Source organism: Dipodomys spectabilis, unplaced genomic scaffold (genome assembly GCF_019054845.1).
Source record: "Dipodomys spectabilis isolate Male_0828 unplaced genomic scaffold, ASM1905484v1 ptg000187l, whole genome shotgun sequence".
NCBI classification, from domain to species: Eukaryota; Metazoa; Chordata; class Mammalia; order Rodentia; family Heteromyidae; genus Dipodomys; species Dipodomys spectabilis.
Genome location: NW_024870864.1, coordinates 2,210,683 through 2,232,672, shown reverse-complemented (window position 1 = coordinate 2,232,672; position 21,990 = coordinate 2,210,683). Strand labels below are relative to the sequence as shown.

Below are 21,990 nucleotides of genomic sequence, written 5' to 3'. Positions count from 1 at the left end.
CCAAACCGGCCCGACTGGTTTGGGCTCCAGAGCTACCTGGGCACCCGCCGGGAGCGTAGGAAGGGCAGGGGCGGAGGCCTGGGGTAGGGGGCAGGGCCTGGCCCAAATGCCCTTGACTGTCTGTGCAGGAAGCCAGGCGCCCTTTCCCCTCCCCAAATACATAAGGGAGACACCTTAGTACCTCTGAATTATCTAATGTGGCCCAATTGCAAGTATTATATTCCAGGTCCAGCCCTAGCAGGCCAGTCTTGAAGGTGGGAAAACACAGCCACCTAATAAGGCCCTGGACCAAAGTCTCAGGTCCAGGCTCCCTGATTCCTTTGGGGCCTGTTCTGTTCTCATGGGTTATGCCAGGACCCCTACCAGGCCAATCTAGGGCAAGCATTCACTCTGACGGGTGCAGTCCTTGTGGAGAATTGAGGTGTAACCAATGTAGCCACCAGCTAAATGAACTAATCAAGGATATGCCCAGAGATGCGTCTCCACAGGTCTCTGATTTGTAAATGCCCATCTGCCCAGCACAAAAAGAAGCTCACCTCTAACTAAGCAGACTGTGAGAAAATACAGCTGGATGGATGGAGGGTGTTCCTGGCAGCGTTATTCAAGATATCAGAAATAGTCTCAAAGGCTACCACTAAGTCATGGTGGAATAAATATCTCATGTAACAAGCTTGGCCATCAAACAAAGAAAACAGGATGAAAATGTCTCTTTTGACCTGAGAGATCCTCATGATACATTAATAGGGGCAGGTAATAGACTACAGAACAGTGGATGGGATGAGGCTCATCCCCAGGTGGAATCATGGGTAATTTTCAATTCTCTTGTTCACCTGTGCATCATCATTTCTGTGCATTGAACATGTGTTACTTGTGCTTAAAGAAGTGGGTGCGTTTCCATGACAACTCCACCTCACTGAGAGCCCTAATAAAAGAGGCTGACTTGGTGGCTCCTGAAGCCCAAAGGTCAGCCTAAGACACTAGTTAAGTACTGGTTTGTGTGGTGAGTGACAGCCACAGACACTCTGGGTTGCCCTGGTAAAGTTGGAAGTAGAGAGGTTACTGAAGTTTGAGTCAGGGCTAGGCTGGCAGAAGACTGACTTTTTACTCTTGCTATTGTTGCCTCCACAATTTTCTCAGGGCTGCACAGGTCATGGAAGACATAGTTTTAATAATGAGGTGCACACCAGAAACAGGATATCATCAAAGGATGATTCAGAGATGAGGATCAGGACTGCAGTGAGAAATGGGTTGGGAGAACCCTAACACTAGTCTAGTGGGAGCAGACTGTGGCCCACAGAGTACCCATACCTCCCCTAGAGGTCCAACCCTAGTATATGGAGAGATGCCCCTGTTCACTGTGCTCCTGTTGAAACCTAACGTTAGGTTGTGCCCACCTCACCCCTGCTCCACAGCCTTCCAACCAGATTATTCACTTGAAACTCTGCCCCTCCCCCGCCCCCAGCCAATCATCTGTGCTCGAGTCCTGCCCCATTCCAGGCTTCCATTAGAAAGACTGATATACTCTGCTGGGTGCCAGGGACTCATGCCTGTAATCCTAGCTACTCAAGAGGCTGAGAACTGAGGATAGCAGTTCAAAGCCAGCCTAGCAGAAAAGTCTGGGAGACTCTTATCTCCAATTAATCACCAAAAAGTCAAAAGTGAAGCTATGGTTCAAGTGGTAGAGTGCTAGCTTGAGAAAAAAAAAATAGCTAAAGGATTGTGCCCAGATCCTGAGTTAAAGCCCCAGTTCCTACACAAAAAAAGAAAACAGGCTGGTATCTCTAAGGACTCTGATCCTGTCTCTTCTCCTCTAGTTACAGCTGTTAAAAACAATTACTCCATTAGATTACTTTTTAACTTCCATCATTACTGAATTGGAAACAACCCTTGCCCAGCCCTGTGTAAACCACCTGACATTGAGGATTTTTTTTTTCCTGACTTGGATGCTAATGGTATGGAAATTAGGCCCCAGACACAGGCGGTGGGTGGAGTGGGGGTGGGGAGGACTGAAATCCTTAAGGACCTAGAAATAAGCAGATCCTTCATCCTCCCACTCTCTTTCCTCAATTATCATAATTAAGCCAATCATGGACTGGCTGCTATTGTTTTCATAAATGTCTAATAAAAACATTGGGCTTTGAAGTTAAGATTTCTCCAAGAAAACTAAAACTATGCCAAGTCTCTTCTTCAGCCTGGAGGCATAGGAAAGCTGATGAAGCTGTGGAATCCATTCCCCTTATGACAGGTGGAAGTATGGAAGATGGGACTTTTCCTGAGTCAGTGTCCAGGCCAGGAGCCAACACCCAGGTTTCCTTCCCAAGCAGGATTCTGAAAGGACAATCCATGGTCACATTGGCTGGTCAGCTCTGCCCCCTCTGCCCCAACCCATCTGGGAGAGCAGGTGAGGGTAGACCTGGCACAGGGCAGAGAAAGGAATAGAACTGTTGCTATAATTAAATGCTTACCTTAGCAACAGTTGGGCAACAGCATCTCACACAAAGCTTATTTTATGATAAAGAGGTGTCATATATAATTTGCTGAATACTGTGCTGAAAGTGACAAACAATTATCTGTGGACACCATTACAACACTGTAAAATTGAAAAATGCTGTCTTAAATCTAAGATTATCTATCTATATCTATATCTAGATATAGATATCTATATATATGCATTTGCCAGTCCTGGAGCTTGAATTCAGGGCCTGGGCACTGTCCCTGAGCTGCTTTTTGCTCAAGGTTAGCACTCTACCACTTGAGCCTCAGCGCTACTTCTGGCTTTTTCTGTGTATGTGGTCAAACCCAGGGCCTCATGGATGCAAGGCAAATGCTCCACCACTGAGCCATATTCCCAGCCCAAATCTAGGATATTCTTTAGCTGGAATGCCTGAATGCAAATCTGAATCAGGAGTAGATGAGATAAGTTGGATGCTATCACACAACCCTATAGTCCCAGCTATTTGGAACGTTGGAGCAGAAAGACATTTTGGACCCAGGAATTAGAGACAACATGCAAGATAAAACAAACAAACAAAGAGTCTGTGCATGCTGAGAGACAGCCTGAGAGGAGGGGTGTCATGAGGTAGGATGGAGAGGAAGAGGCTCGTTGCTGTACAGCCTGTGCCTGGAGCATTTTATGAGTCTGACAAAGTAGTAAATTTAGGGTAAGGCCCAAGGAGAGACTGCAGGTGAAGTATGTGAGAGTTTTAGCAAGGTACTGAGAATCCTTCATGATGGTGACTGCAGACCAGGTATGGCTTCAGTATGGCTACTGAGCTTGGGCCTGAAGGCAGCAGGTATGCTTTGTCAGGAATTGTCAGAGTTGGGTGGGTGGACTGCAGGTAGATGCAGATGGCTCTACTCTGGTCCCCCATGGTAGGTGAGCGTCTAGAAGCAGCAGCCTTAGTACTAAATGAATTCTTCCAGAAAGACTGCTGTAGGAAGGCTTCAAGTCAGCTAAACCCTCAGGCGCTCCACCCTCTTCATGGCCAGGTGTGTTCCCCCAGGACCAGAGGGTCACCATTTCCTTAAGACTTGCTGTTCTCTGTGCCGCAGGAGAGGACAGTACCTTCCTGCCTAAGCCAGACCTCAAGCTTATTGACCTGCAAGTAGTACTGTACCTCATCACCCAGAGCCTCATCTCTGCCCTCACTCCATAGTCAGGAGAGGGTTTGACTCAAGTTCAGGGGCTGGGTCGCATCTGACACTTACATCAGCCCCTTACCCCTGCCCCCTCCCTGGCCACTGTTAGAAAAGAACATGAGTCTGGTTTGCAGGGCCTCAAGATTGAGGGGCCTATTGCTATCTAGTAGCATCACAGAAGCTCTTCCTCGCCTCCCCCCTCCCCCAGCCTTACTTTGAAGATAATGGGCAACTATTGGTGATAAACCACTGGTCCTATTCTAATACTACTAATTTTCTGTTGCTATAACAAATATCCTGAGGCTGTGTAAGTTGAAAAGAAAAGACTTACTTAGCTTAGAGTCTGGAAGTCCGAGAGCATGGTTTGAACTTCTGCTTAGCTCTAATCAGAGTCTCATAGCACGTTGTCTCATGACATTGGAAACACCTACATAAGAGAGCATATGGACAGACAGGAAGCCAGAAAATGGTGAGCAGTCTTTCTCCTTTATAATAGCTCTCTTTCTCAAAAGAACCAACTCACTTCAGGAAGCCAACATGGATCCCTTCAGAGGACTATGCCCTCAATAACCTCATGGCCTTTCACAAGGCCTCACTTGTAATTAGTCCACACCCTCAACATGGTGGTAGAAGCTTGGGAACAATGCTTCTAGCATATGAACTCTAGAGAAACAAACTCAAACCTATCCAAACCATAGCAACATCTTTAATCCTGTCTCTTCCCATCAACACAAGTACAAGGAGCCAGGCACTGGTGGGTCTTGCCTGTAATCCTAGCTACTCATGAGGCTGAGATCTGAGGATCGTGGTTCAAAGCCAACCACACAGAAAAGTCCTTGAGACTTGTATCTCCAATTAACCACCCCAAAACCGGAAGTGGAGCTGTGGCTCAAAGTGGTAGAGCACTAACCTTGAGTACAAAAGCTCAAGGATAGCACTCAAGCCCTGAGTCAAGCCCCAAGTCTGACCTCTCCCCTGCAAAAAAAAAGTGCAAAGAAAGGTTATTTGCTGGCACCTCCAGAGATGCCATTCATCTGTTTTGTCCTGACAACCCAGGAAGGTCATGAAAATAGCATCTTCCAGACATTTGGGTATGCCATCTGACATCCTCCTACCAACCAAAATTTCTCCTGGCTGTGTCCTACACACCCTTAGGGAGCCAGATCTTCCATTGTAGCTTGCTGTGTTAGCTGGAAGTCAGGGTAGGTAAATGCTGCAGATGAGCCCACCTAGCAATAGTGACGAGATTGGGTTGTATGCTACCAGCTGGGTTGAAAAATGAGACTCCAAAGGCTGCTGGGAAGATTCTGGTGGCACTGTCTGCCCCTGATCAGAGCCTGTCTCTCTTCAGCACCTAGAAACTATCTCTTCAAAATAGCTGACTGCATTGAACCATGGGGAAGGGTGCACAGCCTGCCCTGCCGACAAAATAGGATCCAAAGGATCCTGGCTGACTGCAATGGTGGCCTCAAACCCACAGCCCAGCACGGAGGCTGAGAATTGTAATGGTTCACCCACAGGTTCCTAGATTGCTGTTTGTGGAGACAAAGAGACCCAAATGGGCTAGCTGACCACAAGTCAATAATGTGGTAAGACACCTAAGATGCCTTCATAATACTAGATGGTCAAGAGGTCAAAGATCTGGCAGTGGCTTGAGAGCCATTGTTCTGTGCCTCTCAGCAACCTGAAACTTGGACTCCCTAAAGAGACAGCTATGAACAGATTAACTGAGGCAGAGCACAGGCTGGCATCCAGGCAGGACCAAGGGTACCTCAGCCCTGTGCTGAGGATAGAGGCCACTCCAATGCCCAGTAGGGGGGACAAACAAGTCAGAGAAAAGATCACACTAAAGGGACCAAGAAGTGTGAATCCGCTCTGTTCTTCTGCCCCTTCCACACCCATATTCTATCCCTTTTAGACCTGGTTATCTCATCTGCTCATCCACTTTCCAGAAGCATTTCCCCTTCCTAGCAGCTGAGAAGGGGGGGTCAAGTGTTAGGCTCCCCATGGGAGAGGACATAGGCGCCTGGCCCCAGAGGTCCCTGACATTCCTGCACCCCTTGCAGCAGGACCCCTCACGGGCACATCTGCATGGTGCATGTCTCAGGAAGCAGGTACCTTTTGCTGGAAGGAATCAGACACTTGCATTCCTGAGCTTCTTTGAGAGAGAAGGCTTTTCTTCCATTTCATGAGGGATGCTGTTTCACACAGGGGTCTCACTGTGTGCTTACCCCACACAGAATGCCTGTTCATTGAAAACGTAAAATGCAGGCATGTTTCCCTGTGAGTGACAAGTTGGATGGATTAAGTGATCCTCTGTGTCCCCCAAACACAAGGGAGTGACATTAAAGCTGTGGGAAGGGCTTCTGGGTTGCATCCTCTTACCTAAAGAAATGCCAGCTATTGAGAACCAGAGACAGCGGCTTAGCTATTAAGCACCACCCCCATTACCTTTTCTTCTTGATAATATGCATCTCCCCCACACCCTCAGTTTAGAGGACTATTTTTAGGGGCCTGAAAGGGAACTGTCACAGAAGTGAGACCTTGCTGCTCAGATAGCAAGACAGGAGGCAAGAGCAGAGAAGCACTTGCATAAAGGTAAGGGAGCAGCCTGGGCTACTCATCAGAATCACAGATGCTGTGTTGCACTCTAAAAGCCTCAAATGAGAAACTCTATAGATGGGGTTCGGATGTTTGTGAGTTCTGGTGGGATAGGAAGACGGAGAGCCAGGGAATCTTGGGCCCTGTGCCATATGAACAGCCCCAATCCTGGCAAGGTAGCCCTACTTTCCACAGTCCTGAAGTTTCTGTGCAGGGTGAGGGAGGAGCTGTCACAACTCCATTCCTGCCAGTGGCCATCTGTGCCCCTGCCTTCTCCAGCCACCAATAGGTAGACAGCCCTGACCTTAAGATTAAGGCTAGGACTGTAGGTGCTCAGCACCCACAGTGTAGGGATGACACAGGAAGAAAGTGTGTTCTGGGAGGAGTGCCCCTGTGTCCCAGCTGCTCTCAGAGAGAATACAGGGCATTAAGCAGTCAGATGGCAAAGGGATTCAGACTTTAGGTAGCCCCAAACTCCTGGGTCACTTTCTCCCACTCTAATCTGGTCTTGTGGTCTTCCCCTACTGTATGTATGCATGTATGTGTGTATGTGTGTTGCTAGCGAAATGAGCTCCCTTCCCATAGCTTAGTATACTCTTTCCCCTCTCCACAGCTTAGTGTGCTCCCTCCTAGGCAACACTAGGCCCATGTAGTAAAGGCAGTAAATAATCAGCCTCCAGCCCCCTTTACCTTGGGATGGCACTTCTCTGGGGAAGCTACCACCAAATAAGGCAACAGAAGCCCCTTAGAGTGACCTTCAGGTCTGGGCAGTGGCAGGACCCCTTATCTACTGTTCAGACAGCAGCCATAAATCCCAGTCCGCCATGATGAAGCCCGTGGCCCTCATGTCCACACCAGTCTCTCCACCTCCTAGCCCCTTCGAGCCCCTCCTAAACCTTCTAGGTTCTATAGGTCACCCCAGACAATAGCTGGTGCTTCTTCTCACTTTTCCCTTGTGAGAAGGGGTCTTGCCGGCCCTTTTCCTGGCAATAAACCTTTCTTTTTTCTCTGTACCTGGTTATCTGCATGGTTCTCTGGCAAAGTCTAATAATCTATCACGTGTATATGTATGTATGTTGGTACTGGGGCTTAAAATCAGGGCCTTACGCTCTCGCTTGGCTTTTTCACTCCAGGCTGTTGCTCTACCACTTGCGCCACACTTCCACTTGCAGCTTTTTGATGGTTGATTGGTGATAGGAGTCCCATGGATTTTTCTTTCCCTGGCTGACTTCGAGCCCTGATCTTTACATCTCAGCCTCTATGAAACTAGGATTATAGATGTGAGCCACCAGCACTCATCTCCTCTTAATCTGGCCATTAGGTTTCTAGTTTTGTAGCAGGAGTTCAGCCAGAGGCCCAACTCCAGGGGTTCCACGTCAGGTCTGGCCACTTGCTCCAATGCTTAAAATAAAAAGACAGGTAGTGGTGACGGTCAGAGAAAAGACACATGTCATTATATGACATGGGCACACAGCAGGAAGAGACAAAATAAACATTCTAGCCTATATTCCCTGTAAAGACATGCACTTGAGCTTTCTTCTTGAGCTTTCTTCTTTTCAATTCTTTTCTCTTCTTTTTTTATGGTACTGGTGTTAGAATTCAAAGCCCCATGTTTACTATGTAGCTCAAGTTATCTTAGAAGTAGCTATGTGGTTTAGGCTAGCCTCAAACTCTCCATTCTCCTGCCTGCCTCAGCCTCCCAAGTGCTGGAATTACAAGTCTTTGCTGCCTGCTGGGTGCATCAGGTTAAGAGTTAAATAAAGGAAGAATTGGAGCATATGTATAATTAGTCTCAAGCAAGGTTTGTCCCAGTTGATGATTGTCTCAGTTCTGGTTTACTGAGGGGTTCCAGATAAATTATCAGTTATCACTTGAGTGGAGATGACTGCTCTGGTGCCTGGGTGGCCCTCCTCCTTATAGGCAATTGTCCCCACTTGTGGGTGTGGTCTGTCCTGTGAGGATCTACTATTCTTTTCTTGAGGTTATTTAGATTCCTGTCTTAAAGATGTCATCATTTAGCCCTGTCCTTTCTGGAAACCAAGATACGAGAGGGGAAGACTCAGAATAAAGGGAACAACTAAAAATTGGAAGCAGAAAGGTCAAGCTTTTTATGTTGTTTCTGGTTAACTCATGGGCCTAAGTAAAGGAGGCAGTGCTTGATAGTAAGAGCAGTTTTTAAGTAACTGTTATAATTTGTGATTATTTCATGAGGAAAAATGGCTCTTGGAAGTCCAGTCATCATATCCTTATACCAGGTTGTAGAATGATTGGAAGAGGTTAGCATCCACTCATGGCTCAGGTAACTTTCTTTAAACATTTTTCTTAGATGTTCCCAGACCTTGAACCTTTGGTATCCTCAACCAGCACTTGATCATCAGGCCACATGTAGTTACAGGTGGTCTGAGACACATGGTCTCAGCAAGGCGGGGAGCATAAACATTACAGGGACCCACACAATTCATGCTTTCTCTTTCCCTCTTGTTCTTTATTCTTCAGTGCTCAGGGTAGTACAACATGTCCTGCTTGAGTAGATAGATGATCTCAGTGTGGAGGAGTAGGAGCCCTGAGTTCCTGCCCTGGGATCTGCTGCTACCAGCCACAGCTCTGCATGTACATCCTTGCAAGGCCACTTCCTCCACACAGCCTGGGGTCAGGGCAGGCTTCTTTTGTGTCCCCTTGCTCTCATTCTTTGTTTCTGGTCATAATCTGAAATATGGGAGCTGATATTTTTGCTTCCTGTATGAATTTCCACTAAAAGAACTGAGTGAGAATCCTTTCCTTCCTTCCTTCCCTTCCTCCTTCCTTCCTTCCTCTCTTTTCTTTCTTTCTCTTCCTCGCTCCCTCCTTCCTTCCTTCTTTCCTTCCTTCCTTTTTTTTTTTTTTTTTTTGGGTCCGGTCTTGGGGCCTGAACTCTGGACCTGGGCGCTGTCCCTCAGCTCTTCAGCTCAAGGCTAGCACTCTACCACTTGAGCCACAGCGCCACTTTTGGCTTTTTTCTTTTTGCTTATGTGGTGCTGAGGAATTGAACCCAGGGCCTCAGGCATGCAAGGCAAACGCTCTACCACTGAGCCACCTTCCCAGCCCAGCCTTCCTTCCTTTCTTCCGTCCTTCCTCCCTCCCTCCCTCCCTTCCTCCCCCCTTCTTTCCTGGTACTAGAGCTTGAATATAGGGCCTCGTGCTCTCACTCAGTCTTTCTCTCAAGGTTGTCACTCTACCACTTGAGCCACAGCTCCACTTCCAGCCTTTTTTTTTTTTTTGTCAGTTGTGAGGCTTGAACTCTGGGCCTGAGCACTGCCCCTCAGCTCTTCAGCTCAAGGTGAGCACTCTACCACTTGAGCCACAGGACCACTTCCAGTTTTCTGGTGGTTAATTGGAGATAAGAGTCTCACAGACTTTCCTGCCTGAGCTGGTTTTGAACCCTGATCCTCAGATGTCAGCCTCCTGAGTAGCTAGGATTACAAGCATGAGCCACCAACGCCCGGCCACTCCAGCTTTTTGTTGGGTGATGGGAGATAAGAGTCTCATGGACTTTTCTTTGCAGGCAAATCATGATCCTCAGGTCTGTCTCCTGAGTAGCTAGGAATATAGGTATGAGCGATAGTACCCAGTTCCATCTCCTCCCTCTCATACACACACACACACACACACACACACACACACACACACACACACACATATCGAGGACTGAACACAAATTTAATGCTTGCTAGGCAAGTGGTCTAACCATTGATCTATATCCCAGCCCTGTGTGAGAGTGTCTGACTAGTGGCTTGGGGGTGAGAGGGGGTAATTGCCACAGAGGAAGGGGAAGCTCCATGCTAAATATCAATATGAATCATCACAGTTCTCAACCCCCTTCCCCCATCTTCTGTGGAGGAGACTTTCTCCTGGCTCTGTCCCTCAGTCATAACAAAACAACTGAGAGTAGAATCTTTATAAACACAGAAATGTATTTCACAGAATTCTGGAAGCTGGGATTTCAAGGGGGAGGTGTTGTCATGTATGAGCTTTCTTACTGGACCTCACACTGGAAAGTGGAGAACAATAAATCTTTACTCAAAAACCTTTACTCATTATTATTGTTTGCAGTAGTATTTTACTGATTGAAATTTAAAACTCTCTTTTGAGAAGGGCCTCCACCACAAGAGAGGAGCCCTTCTAGCCTAATCACCTCTTTTCTTTTCTTTCCTTTCCTTTTCTTTCTCTTTCTGTCTCTCTCTCTTTCTCTCTCTCTCTCTCTCTCTCTCTCTCTCTCTCTCCCTTTCTTTCTTTCTTTCTTCCTTTCTTCCTTCCTTCCTTTCTTTCTTTCTTTCTTTCTTTCTTTCTTTCTTTCTTTCTTTCTTTCTTTCTTTCTTTCTTTCTTTCTTTCTTTCTTTCTTTCTTTCTTTCTTTCTTCCAGTTGTAGAACTTAAAATCAGGGCCTGGGTACTGTCCCTGAGCTTCTTCTGCTCAAGGCTAACACTTGAGCCACAGTGCCACTTCCAGCATTTTCTGTGTATGTGCTGCTGAGGAATTGAACCCAGGGCTTCGTGCATGCTTGGCAAGCACTGTACTACTAAGCCACATTCCTAGCCCCCATTCATTTGTTTTCTTTTGGTTTTGTGCGATGGCTGTATTTGAACCTGGGACCTTGAGTTCTTACCCTTCACTCATGGCTAGTGCTCTACCACTTGAGCCACGTCTCCAGTTGCAATGTTTTGCCACTTAATTAGAAATAAGCCTTTCATATTTGTCTGCCAGAGCTGGCTCTGAACATTGATCCTCTAATTTTAACCTCTTGTGTAGCTAGGATTATATGCATAAACCATCAGTGTCAGACTCCAATCACCATTTAAAAGTCCCCCCCTCTTCCTCACTTTCACATTGGCCATTAGGGATTGCAGCCAAACCACAGCAATTGTTGAGTCTTCTTCCTGTTTTAGAGCCCAGCTTTGCAACTTGCTGATAACATGCTACACGGGCTCTATTTGGGGCTAGAATTCAAGAGCCTCTGTGTGCCCTTTGCTTGCCAACTCTGGGTACTCCAAGGATGTAAGACACAGAGAGAATCAGCTTGGATCCAGATTGATCTCATGAGCAAGGTCTTTAACTGCCTCAGATGCAAAAGGAAGGTTTAGCTTTGCTGACCTCTGAGGTTGATGCCTGCCTCCACCAATCCGCTGCTGACTATCATAGATAAAATAGAAAGGGGAGCCACCTGCACATAGGAAGTATGAGTACTGGCCAGAAAGCGTCATCCTCGCTGATGAGGTGGGGCCTGGACCACCAAGGCAGAGATATGGATTTGCTACTGACAGGCTCTATGTTCTTACAGGAGGGGGTCCTCCTGGCTCTGGAGGAAGATGAGAAATCAAGAGATTGGTTTCAAAATCAAGGCTTTGGCAGAAGACCATGTGGACTAATGCCAGTGCAATAGGAGAACTGTGGTGTGATCTTCTGCAGCCTTGTGGATCAATTTCAGGATGGCCAGAGTGGCCTTGGGTGAGAAAGGCATGGGCCCAAATGAAGATCAGGCTGGCCACTGATGGCTCACACCTGTCATCCTAGCTACTCAGGAGGCTGAGATCTAAGGATCGCAGTTCAAAGCCGACTAGGCAGGAAAGTCTGTAAGGCTCTTATCTCCAATTAATCACCAAAAAGCTCCAACTGGAGCTGTAGCTCAATTGGTAGAGAGCATTGGGGGGGGGGGGGAAGCTAAGGCCCTGAACTCAAGCCCCAGGACTGGTACACATGCACACATGCACGTGCGCGCGCGTGCACGTGCACACACACACACACACACACACACACACACACTCACTCACTCACAGAAATGAAGATTGTGCTTTTGACAAGGAGATGTGAAAAAATAGGGACTATAGATGTCAGCCTAGCAGATCCTGGAGAGGAAGAGATATGGAATATGCTAGAATTAAAGGTCTAGGCTCAGTCAGGGAGGGGGGCTGGGACTATGTTGGCCAATGTGAAGCAATGGGATGGAATTTGGTGGAAAGGGATGACAGCAATCTGAGCACAAAGGAACTAGATAAGCAGGTGAGTGCAGATACCAAAGCACCAGGTGAATGCAAGTCTCAGCAGGCAGCCGGCAGCCCAGAGAAGCACAGGCAGCAGGGGCAGCAATGTAGAATCAAAGCAGGAAGAAGGAGGCCTGGGCTTTGGGGCATGTTGGGAGCTCAGAGCCTCAGGATCTTGGCATCAACCATGGAGGTAGAGGCTTCCAGCATCAGTCAATGATCCAGGTTCCACCAAACTCATTTCCTTACACCATGGTCCAACAGGGCTCTTCCTGGGTGAGAAGACATCAGGCTCCCTAGGGGTTCCCCTTTCAGAGTGGCTTGGGCTTCCCATCGGGGTACCACTGGGACCCACTTTGTGGCAGAAAATTCTCCAGACTCACAGCATCTGCTACATTGGGGACCACCCTTGGATCTCTGCACTTTCTAGTGAGCCCAAGGCAGTGTCATGATTGTCCTGAAGCTCAGAGGCTCACATTTTGTCCGTACTATCATGAACAGCTCATAGGTGAAGCTACCTGATCATAATACTCCCCTACTTAAAATACTATACGGTTACTCAATGCTCTCACAATAAATTTCCGTCTTGGCTGTTTATGGTAGTATATGCCTATAATCTTACCACTTGGGAGGTTGAGGTGGAAGGATTGTGAGTTCCAGGATAACCTGGGCAATACTTTAAGACCCTGTCTGAAAATACCAAGGGTCAAGGACATAGCTTAGTGATAGAATACTTACCTTGAATTTACAATGGGCTTGATATTCAACACTGCCAAAATAAGTAAAAGTAAATATAGAAGGCCAGGCTAATGCCTATAATCCTAATTACTGAAGGGGCTGAGATCTGAGGATTGCATATCCAAGCCAGCACAGGCAGAAAAGTCCATGAGACTCTCATCTTCAAGTAGCCACTTAAAAGCTAGAAGTGGAGCTGTGGCTCAAGTGATAGAGTGCTAACCTTGAGCAAAAAAAGCTCAGAGACAGCTTCTAAACCCTGAGTTCAAATCTCAGGACACACACACACACACACACACACACACACACACACACTATATATATATATATATATATATATCTTCCCAACTATTTGGTGACCACTGCAGCCAAGACAATGCTCCGGGCTCATCAAGCCCATTTCATCTCTTTTCCCCAGATGCTGGGAAGATTGCACATCACAGCCTCCATTATAGATGGGTTGGGGCCACATGATTAATTCTATGAAGAGGCTATAAGCAGAAGTGCTTACTACTTAGCTGAGGCATAGAAAAGCTGGTGTGAGGCCTGCATTAGTCCACTTTCCAATACTGGAATAAAATACCTGAGGCTAGCTCAGCTTGGAAGCTAAGTTTGGTTCAAACAGCACAGCTCTGGCTCTGCTAAAGGTCCCCTTGGTTATGTTGATTCATGGGAGACGGCATCATAGAGTGTGGGAGTACCTGTGAGAGGAATCAACAGCACAACGGGGAGTCAGAAAGTGGAAGGGGCCAATAACAACCTAGCTTGAGCCCTATCTCTTAAGGGTCCAAATACATCTTAACATGGCCATACTAGGGACCTGTTTCTAGAACATGAACCTTTGGGGCCAAACCAGGTCTAAACCCTTACAAGGTCCCAGGTTCCTGTGCCTGCAGTGGGAACCTTGGAGTTACATGGTGAGATGGTGATGTGACAAGCTTGGGGGTATCCCCATTGGCTGGACCCCTGTATCTTGATAGAGCTGCCAAACCAACTCCTTTCCTGATACACAGCAAACAAATACACTTCAACTCCCGTGAAGGATAGCAGTATACACCATTCCAAATTTGCCACTAGGATATAAAGATCATCTCAAGCTAAAGGCAACTTGAAGAATAACAGATACCAGAAGGGAATTCTAATCTCCCCTCTTTGCTCCTGAAACAACAGATAAAACTTGCCAGTGAAAGATGTCCTCTTCATACCAGAGAAAAGGAACATTCTTCAAGAAGGGATTAGAGCCAGAAGAATTCTCCACAAACAGACCTTGTTAAAATGCTTCTTATCTTCCTTTGCCTCTCCACATAACTTAGTCTATTTTCTACAATTGCCTCTTTCTGTTCAAGGTAATACAAAACATGGACATTTTGGTGGCTCTTTGTTTCCTTTCAAAGGCTCTCGTGTCATGTAAAACATTCAATTCACATGCTTTACTCCTGCTCAGCTATCCTATATCAACCTAATTCTTCAGACAATTTGAGGAGTCTAATTCTTAAGACCCTACACAGGGAGGAAGATTTTCCTCTTCTGCACCTGCTAGCATCAGAGGTTGACCAGAGTGAAAAATGAATCCTTACTGGATTAAGGCACTGAGGCCTGGAGTTAACTTATTGAAACATTATCCACACTATACTAACCACAGACACTATTAGGAGCATTCTAGGTTTCTTTACAGGCTAGTCAGAATCTGGCATCAGCTGTGTCCAGTGAACCCTGTCACACCTCCTCAACCCCTCAACATAGGCACATGGCGGACGTCTCTGTCCCCAGTGTGCCACAGGCCTTCTCCACAGAGGGACATGCTCTTCTAATCTGACCTAAGTGCCCTCCCATAGTTTTCCACCAGCTAAGCCGCCAGCTGCTTAACCAAGGCTTGGGCCCCCAGGGCACCTGAATACCTATCTGCTTGGCTGCATCTCTCCTTGGCTGGTATACTTATGTTTCTGCCCATTGTTCTAGTTGACCATGTGTTTCTGGGCAGCTCACATTCTCAGAGCAGGCTGGACAGGATATAGCTCAGGCCAGGTGCTACATATGAAGAACTTGCTTGAGACAGGACCATCAGGAGGGGTATATGTATGTATGTAATGCCTGAGATAAATCAACTTACAAAGAAGAAAAGTTTGTTTTGGCCCTAAATTTGGAAGGTTTTAGTCCACTAGCATCTGATCATGTTGCTTTTGGTTATGTGGCTGCACATCTGAGTACTAGTATGAAGTAGAAGCTGCCACTCACATCATGGTGGCCAGAAAGCAAAGACAGAGAAAGAGGAGGGACTGGAATATCAATATCCCCTTCTGAGGCATGCCCTCCTCCCCTAATTCCCACCTCTTATAAGTTCTACCACTTTCCAGTGGCACCATGAACTGGAGAACAAACCTTCAACATGTAGTCTCCAGTCTTATCTTCAGACAAAGCCAAAAAGCTCCAGTGCAAAGCCTCTCATTTCAGGATCCCAAGAGACTTCCTCAGCCTCTTCCCCAGGGCACCTCCTATGAGCTGATCCTTTTCCCCTCTGACAAACAGGGAAGAGTCAGTAGTATCTCTCTACCTTAGGCTCTGATCTGCCTCCCCCATTCTAAGGCCTCAAGCTGTTTCTATGCCAACAACTTTATGGACCTGCTATACTGGGAAACTAGGTGATAAGCTGGGATGCTCACCTCTCCTATCCAGTCTCAGACTAAGGGATGCAGGGAAGGAAGCAGCAGCAGGTATTAGCCTATGTCTGGAAAATTATTGAAAAGGGAAAGGAATAGATTGTGGTGTGTGTGTGTGTGTGTGTGTGTGTGTGTGTGTGTGTGTGTGTGTGTGTGAAATAAGCTGGGAGCTAGTGACTCATGCCTGTAATTCTAGTTACTTAGGAAAATGAGATCTAAGGATCAAGATATGGAGTCAGCTTGGGCAGAGAAGTCCCTGAAACCATTTCCAATTAAACAGCAAAAAGCAAAGGTGGAGCTACAACTCAAGTGGTAGAGCACCAGCTATGAGTGAAAAAGCTAAGGGACAGTGCCCAGGCCCTGAGGTCAAGGCCCAGTACAGGCACAAAAACAAACAAACAAAAACAAAAAAAACCCCAAAAACCCAGGCACCAAAAACCTGAGCCTGGCACATGACACATACTCGGTAGGTGTTGGTAATTATCAAGGGAGCTCAGGGCTCTCCAATACAATGGAAGTGGGAAAGCCAAAGAAATGCTCTGCTGGGGGGCTGGGAAGGTGGCTCAGCGGTAGAGTGCATGCCTTGCAAACATGAGGCCCTGGGTTCAATTCCTCAGTACCACATAAACAGAAAAAGCTGGAAGTGGCGCTGTGGCTCCAGTGGTAGAGCACTAGCCTTGAGCTGAAAAGCTGAGGGATAGCACCCAGACCCAGAATTCAGGCCTCATGACCGGCAAAAAAAAAAAAAAAGAAAGAAAAAAAAAAGAAATGCTCTGCTGGAAGAACCACTGAGAGGAAATCTTTTCCATTTTTCCTCCACAGGATTCCATGCTGTCACACACCATGCATTTCAGCAGGTTAGATTTTAGAAGCATCTGAGAACTCTTCTTTCAGCAGCCTACAGCAAGGTCTTTGGGCTGCCATAGATGCAACCTACATATGGTTTTGGAACACATAAAAGTTGTTTTCCAGCTGGGCAACGATGATTCACGTCTGTAATCCCTGATGCTCAGAACTCTGAGATCTGAGGAATGAGGTTTGAAGCCAATCCAGTCAGGGCCTGTGAGACTCTTATCTCCAATTAACTATACCAAAAGGCTGGAAGTAGAGCTGTGGCTCAAGTGGTAGAGCACAGGCTCAGGAATTTGCGCCTGTGTCCTGAGTTCAAGCCCCAGGATAGGCATACATACACAATACGAATTAAATAGGTCTACTGAAAGGGGACTGACAATGACAATGACAATGAAGTCAGTCCTCCCCGGCTGCTCAGACCTTACAGGTCTCTTGCTCTCTTAGAGCAGACTGGGGCCTGATTGATCAATCAACACTGCCACCTGGTGACAATAACAGAACTACAGAGAAGTACTTAATAGGCAAATGAATTAAACAATAGCAAAACCAAGGTTGAGCCCCAGGGCTCAGGATTTCACACACACACACATACACACACACACACACACACACACACACACACACACACACACACAAATCCCTTGAAGTTAAGCAAATTCTATATAGTCAGCTAACTCTAAGCTTTTGCTAGGCTGTTAATATTTCCTTATTTGCTATTATTTTATAGTACTGAGGTTTGAATTCAGGCCTTGTGCTTGCTAAGTAGGAATTCTACCACTTCAGCAATGCCCTCTGACCTTTCCTGTTATTTTTGAGATAAGGTCTCATTTTATGCCTGGTGAGCCTGAACAACAATCTTTCAGCTTATGCTTCCCAACATTACAGGTCCCTCAGCAACCTGGGACAAGACAGTAACAGACACCAGATCATGGAATCGAGGTTTGGAATACCAGGGGCCTGAAGTCTTCCACCAACTTCAGGTGTCCACGGTCCATTTTACAAGATATTTATTGAGTAGGGTACAAGGGATTACATGCAGAAAGTGAGGTCACAATATCCTTGAAGTCATAAGCACCAATCATGTGGTATAATTTTACTCAAGTGATAAATAACTTTTTTTATCTGAAGAAGCAGGTATAAGCAGTAAATGTCTTACAGTTAGCATAGATTTTTGACTAGCCCCAAGGTTCCAGAAAATTTGGTGTGGAATTAGCCTACACTCAGGATAGAAATCTGAATTCTCTTCAAGGCAGGACTGATTGACCATTTGGGGAAACTCTCAGCATTCTGAGTGTTCTTGTTGGGAGGAGACATTCCAACATCCCAATCCTTTTGAGTCTCATAGATCGGCTTTTGGGGGCTCTCACAGTGGGCCACCAGGCTAGGCTGTGTGTGTGTGTGTGTGTGTGTGTGTGTGTGTGTGTGTGTGTGTGTGTGTGTGTGTTGGTCCTGGGACCTTAGGGCCTGGGCGCTGTCCCTGAGCTTTTTTACTCAGGGCTAGCACTCTACCACTTGAACCACAGCTCCACTTCTGGTATTTTGTTTGTTTGTTTTGTTTTTGTTTCCTGGGGTAGTTAATTGGAGGTAAGAGTCTCATGAGACTTTCCTGCCCAGGCTGGCTTTGAAGCTTAACCCTCAGACCTCAACCTCCTGAATAGCTATGACTACAGGTGTAAGCCAATGACACATGGCCATGCCAGGTTTTAAAAATATCTAATTTTAAACTTAGAGTCACAAATCACACACACACATTCACATAGGTTTATATAAATTTTAGCAAAATTTTATATATTACATACATGAGTCAGATATATGTTCATGCAATCCACATCCCAAGCAAAATAATATTCTCATTACCTAGAAAATCCCTGTGTCCCTCCCAGGCTATCTTCCCTCAGGACATTGTAATTGTCACTATTGCTAAGTTTTACCTTTTTTTTTGTTTTACTTTTATATATATATATTTTTTATTGTAAAGATACTGTACAGAGGGGTTGAGGAACCTAAGCAACTCCATTTCACTTAAGACCCCCATCTCAGTTCTGCAACTTAACCCTCGACCCACTTTAGCCCCAATGGTAGGAATTAGGACAGCAAACCTTGCACAAACAATTCTCAGAACCACAGATGGTGTTTTCTCAAGTCAGTATGTCAAGGTACCTGAAATTCCAGAACTGCCCCTCCTGGGGTCGGTGACCAGGATCTAAACCAGACACCCTGCAGATTAGCATGTGTCCTCTTGAGGCTCCCCTGTGGTGCAAGCCAACCAGTTTAAAGTACTCAGCCCCCTTGATCTAACCAACAACTTGTTTCTGGTCCTTTCCCGCTTTGTAGTGCACCAATCATACTATAGAGTTGTTTTATGATTTTCCCACGGTTTGTAGTCATTTGTTACAAGAAGTTATGATGTATGCAAAGCCCTGCCTTCCCTAAGAAATGTATAAAAAGTGTTGTAACCCTGGGCTTGGGGCCTCTCAGCGTCATGGACTGTTGCCATGTATGGGGGAAGGGGGGACCAAACTTGAGCTTGCAATAAAGACTCCTTTGCTTTTACATTGGTGATGGTCTCTGGTGGTCTTTTGGGTAAGGATTTCCGAATTCAGCTTTACAGGGTTACAGTTACATGAGTATATTTCCTACTGAGCATTGTTACCCCCTCCTTTGTTTTTCCCCTACCATCTCTTCCCTCCCCACCTCACCTGATCCTCCCCCTCCCACCCTGCCCCCAAGCGCGGGCCTGAAGTTGTAAAGTTTGTTTTCAACATAGTGTCTAAAAATATGGAATGCTGGGGCTGGGAAGGTGGCTCAGTGGTAGAGTACTTGCCTTGAATGCATGAGGCCCTGGGTTCAATTCCTCAGCACCACATAAGCAAAAAGAAAAAAGCCGGAAGTGGTGCTGTGGCTCAAGTGGTAGAGCACTAGCCTTGAGCTGAAGAGCTGAGGGACAGTGCCCAGGCCCAGAGTTCAGGCCCCACAACCGGACCCAAAAAAATATGGAATGCTTCACGAATTTGTGTGTCATCCTTGCGCAGGGGCCATGCTAATCTTCTCTGTATCATTCCAATTTTAGTATATGTGTTACCAAAATGAGCACTGTTTTACTTTTCTAGAGTATCATAAGAAAGGAAACATAACAGGAGACTGTAGTGCTCTGATTTCTTTCACTCAACTGATGTTTTTGCAATTCACCTGTGTAGTAGTATCTTATTCTTTTTATTGTCAAGTAGTTGTTCACTGTGTGAACATTCTATAATTTGTTTTCCTCTTATACTGTTGATGGACATTGGGCTATTTCCAGTTTGAGCTACTATGAATAGCATGACTAAGATCATGTTTGAAAATGTATGTTTTCATTTCTCTTGGGCAGACATCCAGGAGTCAGACTGCTGGGTCAATAGTTATCTTTATAAGAGAATGCCAAACCACTTTCCAAAGTGTCTGTAACAGTTTTACATTTCCACCAGTAGTGTTTGAAAGCTTCCTTTCATTTTGAAAGTTGGGCAGCATCCAATTCTACACGAACCACAGAAGAAGGATAATAAGTGTTAACACAGAGGATCATGTCAGTGTTAGATGAAGGAAATATTCTCTAAAAGTCACCGCACTAAAAATAGGAATGCTGGAGGAAAATATAATGAACAAGTTCACAAACAGGATGTCTGATTCCAGATTTGGTTTAAGGAAAGAAGAAAGTGGGTTAAGCTCTGGTCACTCATGCCTATAATCCTAGCTACTTAGGAAGCTGAAATCTGAGGATCGCAGTTCAAAGCGAGCCCAGGCAGGAAAGTCCATGAGACTTACCTCCAATTAACCACCAGAAAACCAGATGTGGAGCTGTGGCTCAATGGTAGAGCACGATCCTTGAGTAAAAAAGCTCAGAGACAGTGCCCAAGCCGAGTTCAAACCCTAAGACCTACAAAAAAAGAAAGAAAGCAAAAAAAAAAAAAATATTTGTGCATCTGAGAATACAAGGAGAAACTGGGTACCAGTGGCTCACACCTGTAATCTTAGCTTCTCAGGAGACTGAGATCTGAGGATCATGGTTCAATCCTGGGAAGGAAAGTCTGTGAAACTCTTATATCCAATTAACCACCAAAAAGCTGATGTGCAGAGTACCAGCCAGCTTTGAATGAAATAGCTAAGGGACAGTATCCAGGCTCTAAGTTAAAGCCCTAGTACCAAGATAAAGAAAAGAGAGGAGAAAAGAGGAGAGAAGGGAAAGGAGACAGAAGAGTGAAGAGGGAGAGAGAGACAGAGACAGAGACAGAGAAACAGAGACAGAGAGAGACAGAGACAGAGAGAAAGCATGCCAAAGTAAAGGCCAGAGGAGCCAGCATAAAGGGCTCTTGCGGGACTGGGAAGTTGGCTTAGTGGTAGAGCACTTGCCTTGCATGCATGAGGCCCTGGGTTCGATTCCTCAGCACCACATAAGCAAAAAGAAAAAAGCCGGAAGTGGTACTGTGGCTCAAGTGGTAGAGTGCTAGCCTTGAGCTGAAGAGCTGAGGGACAGTGCCCAGGCCCAGAGTTCAGGCCCCACGACCGGACCACAAAAAATAAAAATAAAGGATTCTTGCTCTCCACAATTTGTTACTGTTGGATGATGGGAAATATTATTCTCAGTACAGAAAGACAAGTTCAGACTCTCTTAGCTGTGATTTTACTTTCTGTAGTTTTGGCTACCCATACTCAACAATGACCTGGAAGTATTAAATGGAAAATTCCAGGAATAAACAATTCATGTTTTTACTTGAATACTGATCAGAGCTGCATGATGAAGGTCTGTGCCATCCAATCCATTCCAGCCCACCATGGAATATGAAGCACCCCTTAGTTCAGTGTATACACACTGTATACACTATCTGCTCATTGGTCACCTAGTAGCCATGTTGGTTGTCAGATTTACTGTTGATGCTTTGCAGTGTTTATGCCTAAATAACACTTACTTTACTTAATCATAGCTCTAAAGCACAGGATTAGGGACACTTGTAACATATATACCAGAAAGAAGCTACAAAAAACACAAAGTTTGATATTACCTAAGTTTTCAAGCATCCATTGGGTGCGGGGTGGTCTGAAACATATCCTTGTGGATAAGGAAAGACTACTGTATCTAAGAACTTGTTTCAAGTCCATAAAATCTCCAAAAATAATCCTAGATAGTAATCCTAGCTTCTCAGGAGGCTAAGATCTGAGGATCATAGTTCAAAGCCAGCCTAGGAAGGAAATTCTGTGAGACTCTTATCTCTAATAAACTACACAAAAAAAAGCAGGAAGTGGTGTTGTAGCTCAAGTAATAGAATGCTCACCTTGAGAAGCAGCTCAGAGACAGTGCCCAGACTCAGAGTTCAGCCCCAGGACTGGGTAGAAAAAAAGAACTCAAACACTGGAGGTATAACTCAGTCATAGATGCTTAACATATGAAACCCTCGATTCAATTCTCAGTACCCTTTCAAAACTCAACCATTTAAAAAAATTAAGATATCAAAATATTC

At 45.8% G+C, this 21,990-nt stretch overlaps 1 non-coding gene across 1 annotated transcript; it reads right to left on the bottom strand.

The window, feature by feature from the left end:
• Nucleotides 1–19,485: 19,485 nt before the first annotated feature.
• On the bottom strand, nt 19,486–19,592 carry LOC122121400. The gene has a single exon (XR_006149941.1). It is a non-coding gene; the product is annotated as a U6 spliceosomal RNA (small nuclear RNA).
• Nucleotides 19,593–21,990: the final 2,398 nt, after the last annotated feature.